This window comes from Somniosus microcephalus, unplaced genomic scaffold (genome assembly GCF_052327205.1).
Source record: "Somniosus microcephalus isolate GS21.2 unplaced genomic scaffold, FLI_Smic_1.0 unresolved_chr2, whole genome shotgun sequence".
Lineage (NCBI taxonomy): Eukaryota > Metazoa > Chordata > Chondrichthyes > Squaliformes > Somniosidae > Somniosus > Somniosus microcephalus.
This window is the reverse complement of record NW_028225180.1, coordinates 37,274,859-37,289,922: the sequence shown is the minus strand read 5'-3', so window position 1 is coordinate 37,289,922 and position 15,064 is coordinate 37,274,859. Positions and strand designations below refer to the sequence as shown.

Genomic DNA, 15,064 nt, shown 5'->3' with positions numbered 1-15,064 from the left:
TCGCAGCACACACATCAGGGCCACGGGGGGGGTGATGCAGAAGTCCGGGAAGGGAGGTGCGGGCAGGCGGCCGCCGGGAACGTGGCCGGCCGCCGCTCCATCTTTATGCGCCGGCGCAAAGGCGTGTAAGAACCCTTTCCACAATCTTTGGTTGCGCCTGCCACGGGCGAGGCGGGCGCAACTGAATTTGGGCTTGGGGCCGGGCTACCACGGCAACCGGGACGCTGCGCACACCGATGACGTCATCGGTGCCGGCGCAGCGCTACCGGCTAACACCGATGGTAAGGCCCAAGTCAATTTCAGAAACGGCTATAATTCCAGCGCAATGCCCTCCAGCGCCGCTAATTGGGCGGAACCCCACTCAATTTCTAGGCCGAGGAGTTTGACATATGAGGAAAGGTAGAGCAGGCTGGGATTATACTCATTGGAATTTAGAAGAATGAGAGGTGATCTGATCGAAACATAGAACATACTGAGCGGGCTCGACGGGGTAGAAGGAGAGAGGATATTTCCCCTCTTGGGGAAATCTAGAACTCGGGGACACAGTCTCATAATAAAGGGTCGCCCTTTTAGAACAGAGATTAGGAGGAACTTCTTCTCTCAGAGGGTCATAAATTTGTGGAATTATCAGCCCCAGAGAGCTGTGGAGGCTGGGTCATTAAATACATTTAAAGTGGAGATAGAGAAATTTTTGCAAGATAAGGGATTGAAGGGTTATGGGACGTGGTTGTCGAAGTGGCTTTGAGCCCTAGATCAGCCATGAGCTTATTGCATGGTGGAGCAGGCTCGAGGGGCCAGGTTGGCCTATTGCTGCTCCTAGTTCTTATCTTATTATGTTCTTATGTTATAATATATATTAATCAGCCGAATGGCAAGCATATTCTTAAAACTGTCTCCATAGACTATTTCAAAAGATGTCCTGCGGGATACCAAAATGGAGGAACAATACAAGGTGCAGTCATACAATTCTTCCAAGACCCAGCTTGTAGCACGATACAGGAAATGGATGCCATCGAAATAATTATGATGGTCATCCAGACGGTGTCCCCGACTCCTCCACACGATGCTTGGCAATGCCTCAATAATTGGACTCGCAGAAAGCCACAACCAAAACAAGAAAAGTCCAACAAGTTACTTCGAAGAAGGAGGAAAACACTGCGAATGGAGAAGGAATCAACTGAGCTTCTGGCAAGGCCTTTACGAAACCAAGAATCTGTCCTCACGCTGGATCAATGGAACAGCGTGTCAAGCTTCTGCCAGTTCCAGATGACGTCTCCTTGACTCGTATGAATAACTCATCTCTACGGAACGTTCATCTGTCAATTAGACATTTTAATTACATGCTGTTTCGCTAATTGCATGACAATGTCCATATCATTCGTTTAATTTGTGTTCTATTTCAAATAAGGCAAAACTTGTCCTGGAAAGACTTAAAGGAATTTTCTTGCAGCACTTGACTGAGCTCTTGTGAATCTCGTGAAATCAATGTACTATTTTAACCTTATTTGTAACATTGATCAAATATGCCCTGATGCTCGAGCTTATTTTTGGTGAAGTGGTGGGTGTGAAAGAATAATCCATATAAACTATTCAGAAAAATAAAATATCTTCTGAAAGAATTCTGACCTTATTAAAACATGACAAATTGAGTTTGTAAATTTAGAAACCGAACTATGGAATAGCTATGAAAACATTCTGGCTATTCAAATAAGACAATTGTTGACCATGGGTTAAGAACCTTGTTGAAACAGAAGGTGAAGGGCTCCAACAAGCGTAACTTTTTGGAATGAAACAATGGTTCACCCTGGATAAGGTGTTCTAATTTACATTTGTAAAGAAGCACATAAGATAAGGAACACCTGCCCTCGTAATGAAGACATAAATTAAGGAACACCTGCCATCATACCGTTTTTATATGGTAAGCTTAGAACACCTGGAGATGGGACAAGATTCTGTAATGCTACAAGTTGAGGTGGCAGTAAGTATTGCAGAGGTCGGCAGAAAAATGACAAGATATAATTATCTTGCATCAGCATAAAGCCTTAAAGGAAATACTGCTGGAAAAGGGGATAAATATTGAACTCTCAAATGGGAGAGCAGAATCGCTTTAATTGGGAAAAGCGAATCTTAGCTTCAGAGGCAGCTCGGTCGTCTCCAACTCTTTGTACATCAGGGAACAAAGGTATTTGATATTGGTTGATATCCTGTATAAGAACTTGAAGAACTGTAACCATGTAGCGAAGTTAATATTTCAAAGTAAGATTCTCTGTTAAAAAGATCGTATGTTTTCTCCTTTTACAATGGTTAATATTGTGATTGATTGACTCACCAACTGTCAATTGCAGGTCGGTCCTTTAATAAATCAATATATTTTAAGAATTGTGTCACCTAAAACTTCTGTATCAACAACTCACAAACTCAATGGCCCAGAAATTCGGGTCTCCACGGGTGAGTACGCACAGGGTACACACCAGTAAACCCAATGGAAGTGCCGGTTTCCTGCATGTACTGCGCATGCGCGGGAAACCGGCACTTCCATTCCCCTGAAAGCAGGAGTTCAGAGGTCGAACGCTTGCATGGAGAAGGCTGCGCGTGCGCATCGAACTTCCTTTTTTTTTTACAGGTTTTCCCGGGAAGGTAAGTCTCCAGAGGTTAGACAAGGTAAGTGGTGATTTAATTAAAATTAAAACACTTTTTCCACAGGTTTATTATTTTTAAATACTTTAAAGAAAGGTAAGTTTATTTTTAGCCCCGTTAGAAAATAAAATTAATTTTTTCAAAAATTTTAATTATTGTTTAAAATAGTTATTTAATGTAATTTATATTTTATTTAAAAATATTGATTTTTTTTCTAAATTTATTTGAAGATTAATGATTTTATGGGGCCCGTAGTATTTCTAAGTTTTGACAGGTCTTCCGGTTAGACTTACGAATGGAGCATTCCCTGCTCCGATTGGCTCCCCATGGCCCACGTGATCCCAGGGGACGAATCAAACTAACTGCACCCCTGGGATATGCAAGCACTGCACGCCGGCAACTGGAGCAAGCCCTGGATTGGAATTCCACAGGGGCCCACAGCTCAACAGCCGGCACACAAGGTAAGTGCAGGTCGGGGGCTTGCACCCGCGGGAAGCCCCTGACACTAATTTCTGGGCCAATCTCTGTACGCTCTTTGATGAAGAGTTGCGGAATTCTGAGGGAGTTTTCTTGACCCTCACAATATCCAGAACGTTACAGTCTGGATAAACTTATTAAAAGCACTATCAGGATGATGGTACCATTCTTGGGTGGTTCCTTTCCTTTTGCGAGAGACAGCCTGGATATTTGGACCCAATTACGCATCTTTAGGCTTTGGCCACCACAATCTTTAGTTGAAAGTGAACATCTGAGAAATGCAATAGCAAAGTACTGCTGATGCTTGAAATCTGAAATAACAGCAGAAAAAGCTGGAAAAACTCAGCAGGCCAGGCAACATCCGTCGAGAGAGAAACAGTGTTAACGTTTCAGGTCAAAACCCTTCTTCAGAACAGAGAAAAAATTAGGAAATGAAACAGCTGCAAAAGCAAGTTTGGAGCTGGGAAATGGGGGAGGGGATGAAAGAACAAAAGGGAAGGTTTGTGAGAAGTAAAGAGACATTAATAGATATTCAAGGCGAGATGAGATGGTAATAGGACAAATTAAGAGACAAAAGATGGCTCTCGATGAAGTGTGAAATGCACGAGCAGAATGAATAACAGCTGCCACTTGGGAGAGAATAAAAGAAAAGGCAAAAACAAAAGTGTGGATAAATATATATAAATATGATAGGGACCGAGGTTATGAAATGAAATTGTTGAACGCGATATTGAGTCCAGAAGGCTGTAAAGTGCCTAAACGGAAGATGAGCTGGTGTTCCTCGAGCTTATGTTGAGCTTCCATGGAACAATGCAAGAGGCAGAAGACGGTGAGGTCTGAGTGGGAATGGGGTGGTGAATTAAAATGACAGGCGACCGGAAGCTCAGGTTCACCCTTATGGTCTGTATGGAGGTGTTCCGTAAAAGGGTCACCCAATCTGCGTTTGGTCTCCCCAGTGTAGAGGAGACGTCGTTGTGAGCAGCGAATACAGTATACTAGATTGCAAGAAGTACAAGTAAATCGCTGTTTCACCTGAAAGTGGTGTTTGGGGCCCTGGACAGTGAGAAGCGGGGTGGTATAAGGGCAGGTGTTGCATCACCTGTGCTTGCATGCGAATTTGCCGGACGAAGGGGAAGGGGTGTTGGGGGTGATAAAGTGGTGGACTAGGGTGTCTTGGAGGGAGCGGTCCCTACGGAATGCTGAAAGGGGAGGTGAGGCGAAGGTGCCTTTGGTGGTGGGATCACATTGAAGGTGGCAGAAATGTTGGAGGATGATGTGTTGAATGTTGAGGCTGGTGCAGTAAAAGGTGAGGACAAGGGGAACACTACCATGGTTCCGGGAGGGAGGGGCAGTGGTGAGGGCAGAAGTGCGGGAGATAGAACAGATGTAGTAGAGGGCCGTGTCAACCATGGTAGAGAGGAACCCTCAGTTGAGGAAAAAGAAAGAGATGTCGGAAGCACTGGTATGGAAGGTGGCATCATCAGAGCAGATGCAGTGGAGATGGAGAAACTGGAAGTATGGAATAGAGTCCTTACAGGAGGCAGGGTGGGTGGAAGTGTAGTCCAGGTAGCTGTGGGTGTCAGTGGGCTTGTGTGAATGTTGGTCAATAACATATCCCCAGAGATGGAGATGTCGAGGAAGGGAAGTGAAGATTCGGAGATGGACCATGTGAACGTGAGGGATGGGTAGAAATTGGAGGCAAAGTGAAGGAAATGGACTAGTTCATGGCGAGAGCAGGAAACGGAACTGATACAGTCAATAATGTACCGGAAAAAGAGGTGAGGGAGGGGGCCTGAGTAGGACTGGAACAAAGAGTTTTCCACCTATCCCATGAATAGGCAGGCGTAGCTAGGACCCATGCGGGTTCCCATAGCGACACCTTTGATTTGGAGGAAATGAGTGGAATCAGAGGAGAAGTTGTTCAATGTGAGAACAAGTTCAGCCAGGCGGAGGAGGGTGGTGTTCGATGGGGACTGTTTGTGCCTCTGTTCAAGAAAGAAGCGGAGTGCCCTCAGGCCATCCTGGTGGGGGATGGAGGTGTAGAGGGATTGTATGGCCATAGTGAAAAGGAGGTGGTTGGGGCCAGGAAACTGGAAACTGTTAATGTGGCGGAGGGCGTCAGTAGATTCGCGGATTTTGGTGGGAAGAGACTGGTCAAGGGGAGAAAAAAATAGAGTTGAGACATGAAGATATAAGCTCCGTGGGCAAGAACAGGCTGAAACGAAGTGTCTACCAGTGCAGTCCTGTTTTTGGATCTTGAGAAGGAAGTAGAAGTGGGCTTGCAGTGTTGGGGGACTAGGAGTTTGGCGGCTGTGGGGGGATGATCTCCAGAGGTGATGAGGTCAGTGACAGTCTTGGAAATGGTGGCTTGATGTTTGGTAGTGGGGTCATGGTCCAGGTGGACGTAGGAGGAGGTGCTGGAGTGTTGGCGTTCAGCTTCCACTAGGTAGAGGTCGGAACGCCAAACAACAACAGCACCGCCCTCGTCAGCAGATTTAAAGACAATGTCGGGGTTGGATCTGTGAGATCGGAGTGCTGCAAATTCAGAGGGAGGTAGGTTGGAGTGAGTGAGGGGAGCAGAGAAATGGAGATGGCCGATGTCACGGCGGCAGTTAGCAATCAGAAATACGTCGGATGAGGGGTAGCCCTAAAAGTTCAAGGACTAATAATTATCCCTTCATTCTTGTGTGGGACTTTATCAAAGGTCTTGTGTAAATCCAAATACACCACATCCACTGTTCTCCCTTACCTAGTCTAAGAGATGCCTCCTCAAGAAACACCAGTAGCATTGTCAAACACGATTTACCTTTCATAAAGCCATGTTGACTTTGTCTAATCCCGTTGATAAGTGTCCTGTTATCTTATTCTTTATAATAGACTCTAGCATTCTCCCTACTACTGCTATTAGGCTAACCGGTCTGTTGTTCCCTGTTTAATCGCACTGCTTTTTTAAATGGTGGGATTAGATTTGCCTCCCACCAATCTCCTGGAACTGCTCCATAATCTATAGAATTTTGGACGATGACAAGCAATGCATCCACTATTTCCATGGTTAACGCTTTTACATAGAAACATAGAAGATAGGAGCAGGAGTAGGCCATTCGGCCCTTCGAGCCTGCTCCGCCATTCAATGAGATCATGGCTGATCATCCAAATTCAGTACCCTGTCCCTGCCTTCTCCCCATATCCCTTGATCCCTTTAGCCTCAAGAAATATATCCAAATCTTTCTTGAATATATTTAATGAACTGGCCCCCACCGCCCTCTGTGGCAGAGAATTCCACAGGTTCACCACTCTCTGGGGGAAGAAGTTCCTCCTTATTTCAGTCCTAAATGGCTTACCCCTTATCCTTAGACGATGAACCCCCGTTCTGGACTCCCCGGCCATCCGAAACATCCTTCCTGCATGTAGCCTGTCCAGGCCTGACAGAATTTTATAGGTTTCGATGAGATTCCCACTCAATCTTCTAAACTCCAGTGGGTATAAACCCAATCGACACAATCTCTCCTCATACGTCATTCCTGCCATCCCAGGTATCAGCCTGGTGAATCTTTGCTGCACTCCCTCCATGGCAAGAACGTCCTTCCTCAGGTAAGGTGACCTAAACTGCAGACAATACTCAAGGTGCGGTCTCACCAAGGCACTGTACAACTGTAGCCAGACATCCTTGTTCCTGTACTCGAACCCTCTTGCTACGAAGGCCAGCATACCATGTGCCTTCTTAACCGCCTGGTGCACCTGCATGCTTACCTTCAGCGACTGGTGCACAATAACACCCAGGTCTCTTTGCACGTCCCCTTCTCCCAATCTATTGCCATTCAAATAATAATCTGCCTTCCTTTTTTGCCACCAAAGTGGATAACCTCACATTTATCCACATTATAGTGAATTTGCCATGTTTCTGCCCAAACACCCAACCTGTCCAAATCGTACTGGAGTTTCACAACATCCCCCTCACAGTTTACCCTCCCAACCAGCTTTGTGTCGTCTGCAAATTTGGAGATATTACATCCAATTCCCTCGTCCAGATCATTAATATATATTGTGAACAGCTGGCGTCCTAGGACCGATCCTTGCAGTACCCCACTAGTCACTGCCTGCCACTCAGAAAACGACCCGTTTATTCCAAATCTTTGCTTTCTGTCCGCCAACCAGTTCTCTATCCAAGTCAATACCTTGCCCCCAATCCCATGTGCCTTAATTTTGCACGCTAATCCCTTATCGAAAGCCTTCTGAAAGTCTAAATTCACCACATCCACTGGTTCTCCCTTATCTATTTTACCAGTTACATCCTCAAAAAATTCCAGTAGATTAGTCAAGCATGATTTACATTTTGTAAATCCATGTTGACTTTGTCCGATCATGTCACTGCTTTCCAAGTGCTCTGCTATTACATCTTTTATAATAGACTCCAGCATTTTCCCCACCACCGATGTCAGGCTTACCGGTCTATAATTCCCCGCTTTTTCTCTACCACCTTTTTTGAATAGTGGGGTAACATTAGCTACCCTCCAATCCATGGTTACCGTTCCAGAGTCTATCGAGTTCTGGATGATGACCAGCAATGCATCTACTATCTCTTGGGGCACTTCCTTAAGTACCCTGGGATGTAGACCATCAGGCCCTGGGGATTTATCAGCCTTCAGTCCCATCAATTTTCCGAACACCATTTCCCTACAAATACTGATTTCTTTCAGTTCCTCCCTTTCATCAGACCCTATGTTCCCCGACATCTCTGGGAGGTTATTTGTGTCCTCCTTTTTGAAGACAGAAGCAAAGTATGTATTTAGTTGGTCTGCCATTTCCTTGTTTCCCATTATAAATTCCCCTGATTCTGACTGTAAGTGACCTATGCTTGACTTCACCAATCTTTTTCTCTTCACATATCTATAAAAGCTTTTACAGTCAGTTTTTATGTTCCCCGAAATCTTATCTCATATTCTATTTTCCCTTTCTTAATTAATCCCTTTGTCCTCCTTTGTTGACTCCTAAACTGCTCCCAATCCTCAGGTTTATTGCTTTTTCTAGCCAATTTATATGTCCTCTCCTTGGATCTTATGCTATCCCTAATTTCCCTTGTTAGCCACGGTTGAGTCACCTTTTTTGTTTTATTTATATGCCAAACTGGGATGAACAAATTCTATAGCTCATCCATTCGGTCTTTGAATGTTTGCCATTGCCTATCCACTGTCAACCCTTTGAGCGCCATTCCCCAATCAATTCTACCCAACTCGCTCCTCAGACCATCGTAGTTTCCTTTATTTAAATTGAGGACCCTTGTCTCCGAGTCAACTACTTCATTCTCCATCTTAATGAAGAATTCGATCATATTATGAATTCTGGGATGCAAATTATCAGGCTCTGGGGAGTTTTCGGCTTTCAGTCCTATTAATTTCCCGAGCACTATTTTTTTACTCACACTTATTTCCTTTAATTCGTCATTTTCACTAGACCCTTGGTTCCCTAGCATTTCTGGAAAGTTATTTGTGTCCTCTTCTGTGAAGATAGAACCAAACTATTCCTGGCCCCAACCCCCTCCTTTTCACCATGGACGTACAATCCCTCTACACCTCAATCCCCCAGCAGGATGGCCTGAGGACGTTCCACTTCTTCCTTGAGCAGAGGGCCGACCAGTCCCCATCCACCACCACCCTCCTCCACCTGGCTGAACTTGTTCTCACATTAAATAACTTCCCCTTCGACTCCACTCATTTCCTCCAAATCAAAGGTATTGCTATAGATACCCGCATAGGTCTTAGCTATGCCTGCCTTTTCATGGGATAGGTGGAACGCTCTTTGTTCCAGCCCTACTCGGGTCCCCTCCTTCACCCGTTTTCTGGTACATTGATGACTGTATTGGTGCCATTATCTGCTCTCACCCTGAACTAGACAATTTAATTCACTTTGCCTCCAATTTCCACCCTTCCCTCACCTTCACATGGTCCATCTCCAACTGTTCCCATCCCTTCCTCGACTTCTCCGTCTCCATCTCTGGGTATAGGTTAGTGACCAACATTCACTACAAGCCCACTGAATCCCACAGCTGGCTGGACTAAACTTCCTCCAACCTCGCCTCCTGTAAGGACTCTATTTCATTCTCCCAGTTTCTCCGTCTCCGTTGCAGCTGCTCAGACGATGCCAGCTTCCACACCAGTCATTCCGATATGTATTCCTTTTTCCTCAATCGAGAATTCCCCTCTGCCATGGTTGACATGGCCCTCGACCGTGTCCATTCTATCTCCCACAAATCTGCCCTCACCAATGCCCCTCCCTTCTGGAACCACGATAGGTTTCCCCTTGTCCGCACCTTTCACCTCACCAGCCTTCACATTCAATGGATCATCCTCCGCCATTTCTGCCACCGCCAACGTGATCCCTCCAAAAAATGTAACTTCCCCTCCCCTCCCCTTTCAGCATTCCATAGGGCCCGTTCCCTCTGAGACACCCTAGTCCACTCCGCTCTCACCCCCAGCACCCCTTACCCTTCGCCTGGCACCTTCCCGTGCAAGCAAAGGCGATGCAACACCTGCCCTTATGCTTCCTCCCTTCCCACTGTCCAGGGCCCCAAACACCCCTTCCAGGTTAAACAGCGATTTACTTGTACTTCTTGCAATCTAGTATACTGTATTCGCTGCTCAGGATGTGGTCTCCTCTACATTGGAGAGACCAAACGCAGATTGGGTGACCCTTTTGTGGAACACCTCCGTTCAGTCCGTAGGGGTGACCCCGAGCTTCCTGTCGCATGTCATTTTAATTCAACACCCCATTCCCACTCGGACCTCACCGTACTCGGGCTCTTGCATTGTTCGACAGAATCTCAGTGTAACCTCGAGGAACAGCACCTCATCTTCCGATTAGGCACTTTGCAGCCTTCCGGACTCAATATCGAGTTCAAAAATTTCTGATCATAACTTCGGCCCCTATTACATTTTTACATATATTTTTTATCCACAACGTTGTTTTGGCCGTGCCCCTTTTTTCTCCCCTACTTGGCAGCTGTCTCATTTCTGCCAGTGCATTTCGCACCTAATCTAGACCTGTCTTATATCTCTCCATTAGTCCTATCACCATCTCGTCTCGTTTTGAACACCTGTTAATGTCTCTTCAATTCTCTTTTGTTCTCTCTTCCCCGTTTCCCAGCCCTCAATCTGGCCTTTTAATCTGTTTCATTTTCTGTGCTTTTTCAGTCTTGACAAAAGGTTCCGACCTGTAACTTTGACTCTATTTCTCTCTCCACAGATGTTGCCTGGCCTGCTGAGTTTTTCCAGCATTTTCTGTTGTTGTTCCGGATTTCCAGCATCCGCAGTATTTTGCTATTGTACAAAGTATGTGTTTACTTGCTCGGCCATTTCCTTGTTCCCCTTTATAAATTATCCCATTGCTGACTGCAAGGGATTTACATTTGTCTTCACTAATCTTTTTCTTTTTACATACATGTAAAAGCTTTTACAATCCGCTTGTATGTTCCTTGCAAGTTTACTCATACTCTATTTTTTGCATCTTAATCACTCTTTTGGTCATTTTTTGCTGAACTCTAAACTGCTCCCAATCCTCAGGCCTGCTACTTTTTTGGCAACTTTATGTGACTCCTCTTTGGATCTAATACTGTCCTTAATTTCTTTTGTTAGTCATTGTTGGGCTGCTTTTCCTTTTGTGCTTTTGCACCAGAAAGGAATGTATAACTCTTGCAATTCATGCATTCGTTCCTTTAAATTTAACCATTGCCTATCCACCATCATGCCTTTTAATGCAGTTTCCCAATCTATCATAGCCAACTCACTCCTCATAACTTCGTACTTTCAATTGTTTAGATTTAGGACCCTAGTTTCCGATTGGACTTCTTCACTTTCCATCGTAATGAAGAATTCTATCATGTTATGATCAATCGTCCCTAAAGGAGCGCACACAACAAGATTATTAAATAACCCCTTCTCATTGCACAAATGCAAATCTAGGATAGCCTGTTCCCTAGTTGGCTGCTCAACGTACTGGTCTAAAAAGCCTTCTCGTACACACTCCAGGAACTCATCCTCCACAGTATTATAACTAATTTGGTTCAGCCAGTCTGTCTGTATATTAAACTCACCCATGGTTACTATAGTACCCTTGTTACACGCATCTATAATTTCCAGTTTGATGCCATCCCCTTAATTTCCACTTCTGTTTGAAGGCGTATAGTTGACTCCCACCAATTTTGTCTGCCTCTTGGTGTTATTTAGTTCCACCCAGACTAATTCTACATTTTGATTTTCTGTTCCAATACCCTTTCTCACTATTGTTCAGAATTCACCCTTTACTAACAACGCCACCCACCTCCTTTTAGTTTTTGCCTGTCCCTCCCAAATGTCGAATATCCTTGGACATTCAGCTCCCAGCCTTGGTCTCCCTGCAACCGTGTCTCCATAATTGCAATTATATCTTATCCAGATTAGCGTTGTTAATTCGTGTACCTTATTGTGAATGCTTCGTGCATTCAGATGCAGTGCATTGAGATTTGGCCTTTTAACATTTTTAGTCATCTTAACTATTTTTCTACTAAGGCCCTATTTGTCTCACCATTATTTCTTCCCTGGACCCTATTTGTTAGTGCACTACTTTGTTTGTAGGCTTTGTCCCTTCCTGACACAACCTGGTTGCCCTTACCCCAATCACTTTCCTGCACTGCTTCCTTGCCTTTTCTCTTTAGCATTCTAGTTTTTTCTCCACCGGGATCATCTCCCCGGCCCCTTCCCCTCCATATTTAGTAAAATGTCCTATCTAACTCCCTAGTTATTCGATTCGCTAGAACTCTCATCCCATTTTGTTTCAGGTGTAGTCGGTCCCAGCGGAACAGCTCTCTCTTTCCCCAGTACTGCTGCCAGTGCCCCACGAATCGTAACCCCCTTCTCCCACACAAATCTTTGAGCCACGCATTCATCACCCTGATGCTATTAATCCTATGCCAATTTGCTCGTGGCTCCAAGTAATAATCAAAAGTTTATGATCCTTGTGGCTCTGCTTTTTAATTTAGGCCCTAGCTGCTCAAATTCTCTCAGTGGAACCTCTTGCATTGTCCTACCTATGTTGCCGGTACCTACATGGACCAGGACAACTGGATCCGCCCCCTCCCACTCCAAGTTCTTCTCCAGCCCAGAGGAGATGTCCTTTACCCTGGCTCTGGGTAGGCAACATAGCCTTGAGAGTCACGCTCCTGGCTGCAGAGAACAGTGTCTCTCCCCCTAACATTACTGTCACCTGCTACAACAACATTCCTTTTCACTCCCCCCACTTGAAAAGCTACATATACCATGGTGCCATGGTCAGTATGCTCATCCTCCCCGCAGTCGTCACACTTGTCCACAAAGTTTGCAAGAACCTCGAATCTATTGGACAATTGCAGGGACTGAGGCTACTAAAATACTACCTCCTTGATCCCCCTTCCTGCCTCACTCGCAGTCACAACCTCCTGTCCCTGACCAAGTGCCAATTCTAAAGTATTTAATCAAAGGGCAATGGCTGCTTCCTGGAGCAAAAGGTCCAGTTAAGTTTCACACTCCCTGATGTCTCACAATGTCACCAGCTCGGACTCCAGCTCCTCAATTCAGAGCCGTAGTCCCTCGAGCTGCAGACACTTTCCGCAGATGTAGTCGCCCTTGAAAAAATGTCCAGAAGTTTCCACGTATTGCAACAACAACACATCTCCTGTTCTCCCATTATTTTACTTACTTAATTAATTTGTTGAGTTTAATCAAATTATTTACCTCGTTTAGTTTATTAAATTAATTCAATTATGTACAGCTTTTTTTTAAAAATTATGCTATATGTTAACTTAACACTTAGCCCACAGTCACTAACAATTACTTACCTGCCTTACTGTGACATCGCAGTGCCATTATCTCTTGTTGTTGCAGGTCACCTGCTACTTTTAACCCCGCTCTCGGGCCTCGTTCTGCTCCCGCTCAGGTCCGCCGCTGCTCTGCGGGTGAAGTTAGGAAAAGCAAGCACTTCATTCCCCCAGTTCGCCAAACTCCCACACTTACCAAACTCCCAGTTTATCACATTGTGCTCACTGCACTCAGCACTCACAGGCCCCGATGATTACACTTTTTGTAACTCAGGTGAGAATGCAGCTCTCTGCTACTGTTTCATGAACCAGTTTAATCTAGTTAGCTAATTAAATACAGCAGCTTCCCAGCAGGAGAGCTTACTTGTTTGTCTCTGCTTAAGCCTCAAGAAACTTAAAAATTAAAAGTTTAAATTTTAATTTGAACAGTTCATCTTACTGAAGAGACACTAGCAATTTGCACTAGATTTTAAAAGTGATTTTAAAAGAGATTACCCTTAAAACGCCCACACTTACCAAACTACTATTTGTTCACTCTGTGCTCACTACACTCAGTGAAGACTGCACTTACAGGCCCCTGTGTTTAGACCTTTGTATCAATTATCACGCATAGATGAACAATTATCAAGCATGTCACATCAATAATCAAGCATGTTTTATCAATTATCAAGCATGTATTTTCAATTATCAGTCGTCAACTATCAATTATCAAGCGTGACATTTCAATTATCTAGCGTGTATTATCAATTATCCAGACTGTCCTATCAATTATCAAGCGTGTATGATCAATTATCAAACATGTCCTATCGAATATCAAGCAGGTGCTATCAACTATCAAGCGTGTATTATCAATTATCACTCCTCTTCTATATATTGTCTGGCATGTCCTAACTTCAGTAGCAGGGAAAACGCTGGAGTCTATGATAAAGGATGTGATAACAGGACAGTTAGAAAATATCAACGGAATTAGACAAAGTCAGCATGGATTTCTGAATTGGATTTCGTGTTTAACAAACCTACTAGGCATTTTTGAGGATGTGGAATGGTAGAATAGATAAGGGAGATCCAGTGAATGTTGTTTATTTGGATTTTCAGCATTCCTTTGATAAATTACCACATAAGAGGTTAGTGTGCAAAATTAAAGCACATGAGATTGGGGGTAATATACTGGCATGCATTGAAAATCGGTTTACAGTCAGGAAGCAGATAGTAGAAATAAATGGCTCTTTTTCACGGTGGCAGGTGGTGAATAGTGGGGTACCACAGGGATCATAGCTTGGGCCCCAGCTATTCACAATGTATATCAATGATTTGGATGAGGGAACCAAATGTAATATTTCCAACTTTGATGATGACACGGGACGAGGTGGGATCATGAGCTGTGAGGAGGATGCAAAGAGGCTTTAAGACGATTTAGAAATTTGAGTGAGTGGGCAAATACATGGCAGATGCAGTATAACGTGGATAAGTGTGAAGTTATCCACTTCGGTAGGAAAAACAGAAAGGCAGGATATTATTTAAATGGTGATTGATTGGGAATTGTTGATGTACAAAGGGACCTGGGTGCTCTTGTACACCAGTCACTGAAAGCAAACATGCAGTTGCGGCAAGCAGTTAGGAAGGCAAACGGTATGTTGGGCTTCATTGTAAGATGATTTGAGCACAGGAGCAAGAATGTCTTACTACAGTTATACACGGCCTTGGTGACAACACACCTGGAGTATTGTGTGCAGTTTTGGTCTCCTCACCTAAGAAAGGATATACTTGCCATTGAGGGAGTGCAGCGAAGGCTCACCAGACTGATATCTGGGATGGTAGGACTGTCGTATGAGGAGGGATTGGGGCGACTAGGCCTCTATTCATTAGAATTTAGAAGAATGAGAGGGAATTTCAATGAAACGTATAAAATTCTAACAGGGCTTGTAGGTCTGGAAGCAGAGAGTATGTTGCCCCTGACTGGGGGCACTAGAACGATGCCTCACAGTTTCAGGATACGGGGTAGGAAAATTAGACTGTGATATGGAGAAATGTCTTCACTCAGAGGGAGGTGAACCTGTGGAATTCTCTACCACAGAAGGGAGTAGAGGCCAATTCATTAAATATATTGGACCAGCAATTCGGGTCACC

At 44.5% G+C, this 15,064-nt stretch overlaps 1 long non-coding RNA gene across 1 annotated transcript; it reads right to left on the bottom strand.

The window, feature by feature from the left end:
- Positions 1-215: 215 nt before the first annotated feature.
- Positions 216-13,515, bottom strand: LOC147092533 (uncharacterized). The gene is made up of 3 exons (XR_015075017.1): positions 13,454-13,515; positions 12,959-13,069; positions 216-1,316 (listed from the first exon to the last, which is right to left on the bottom strand). It is a non-coding gene; the product is annotated as an uncharacterized LOC147092533 (long non-coding RNA).
- Between the last annotated feature and the right edge of the window lie 1,549 nt (positions 13,516-15,064).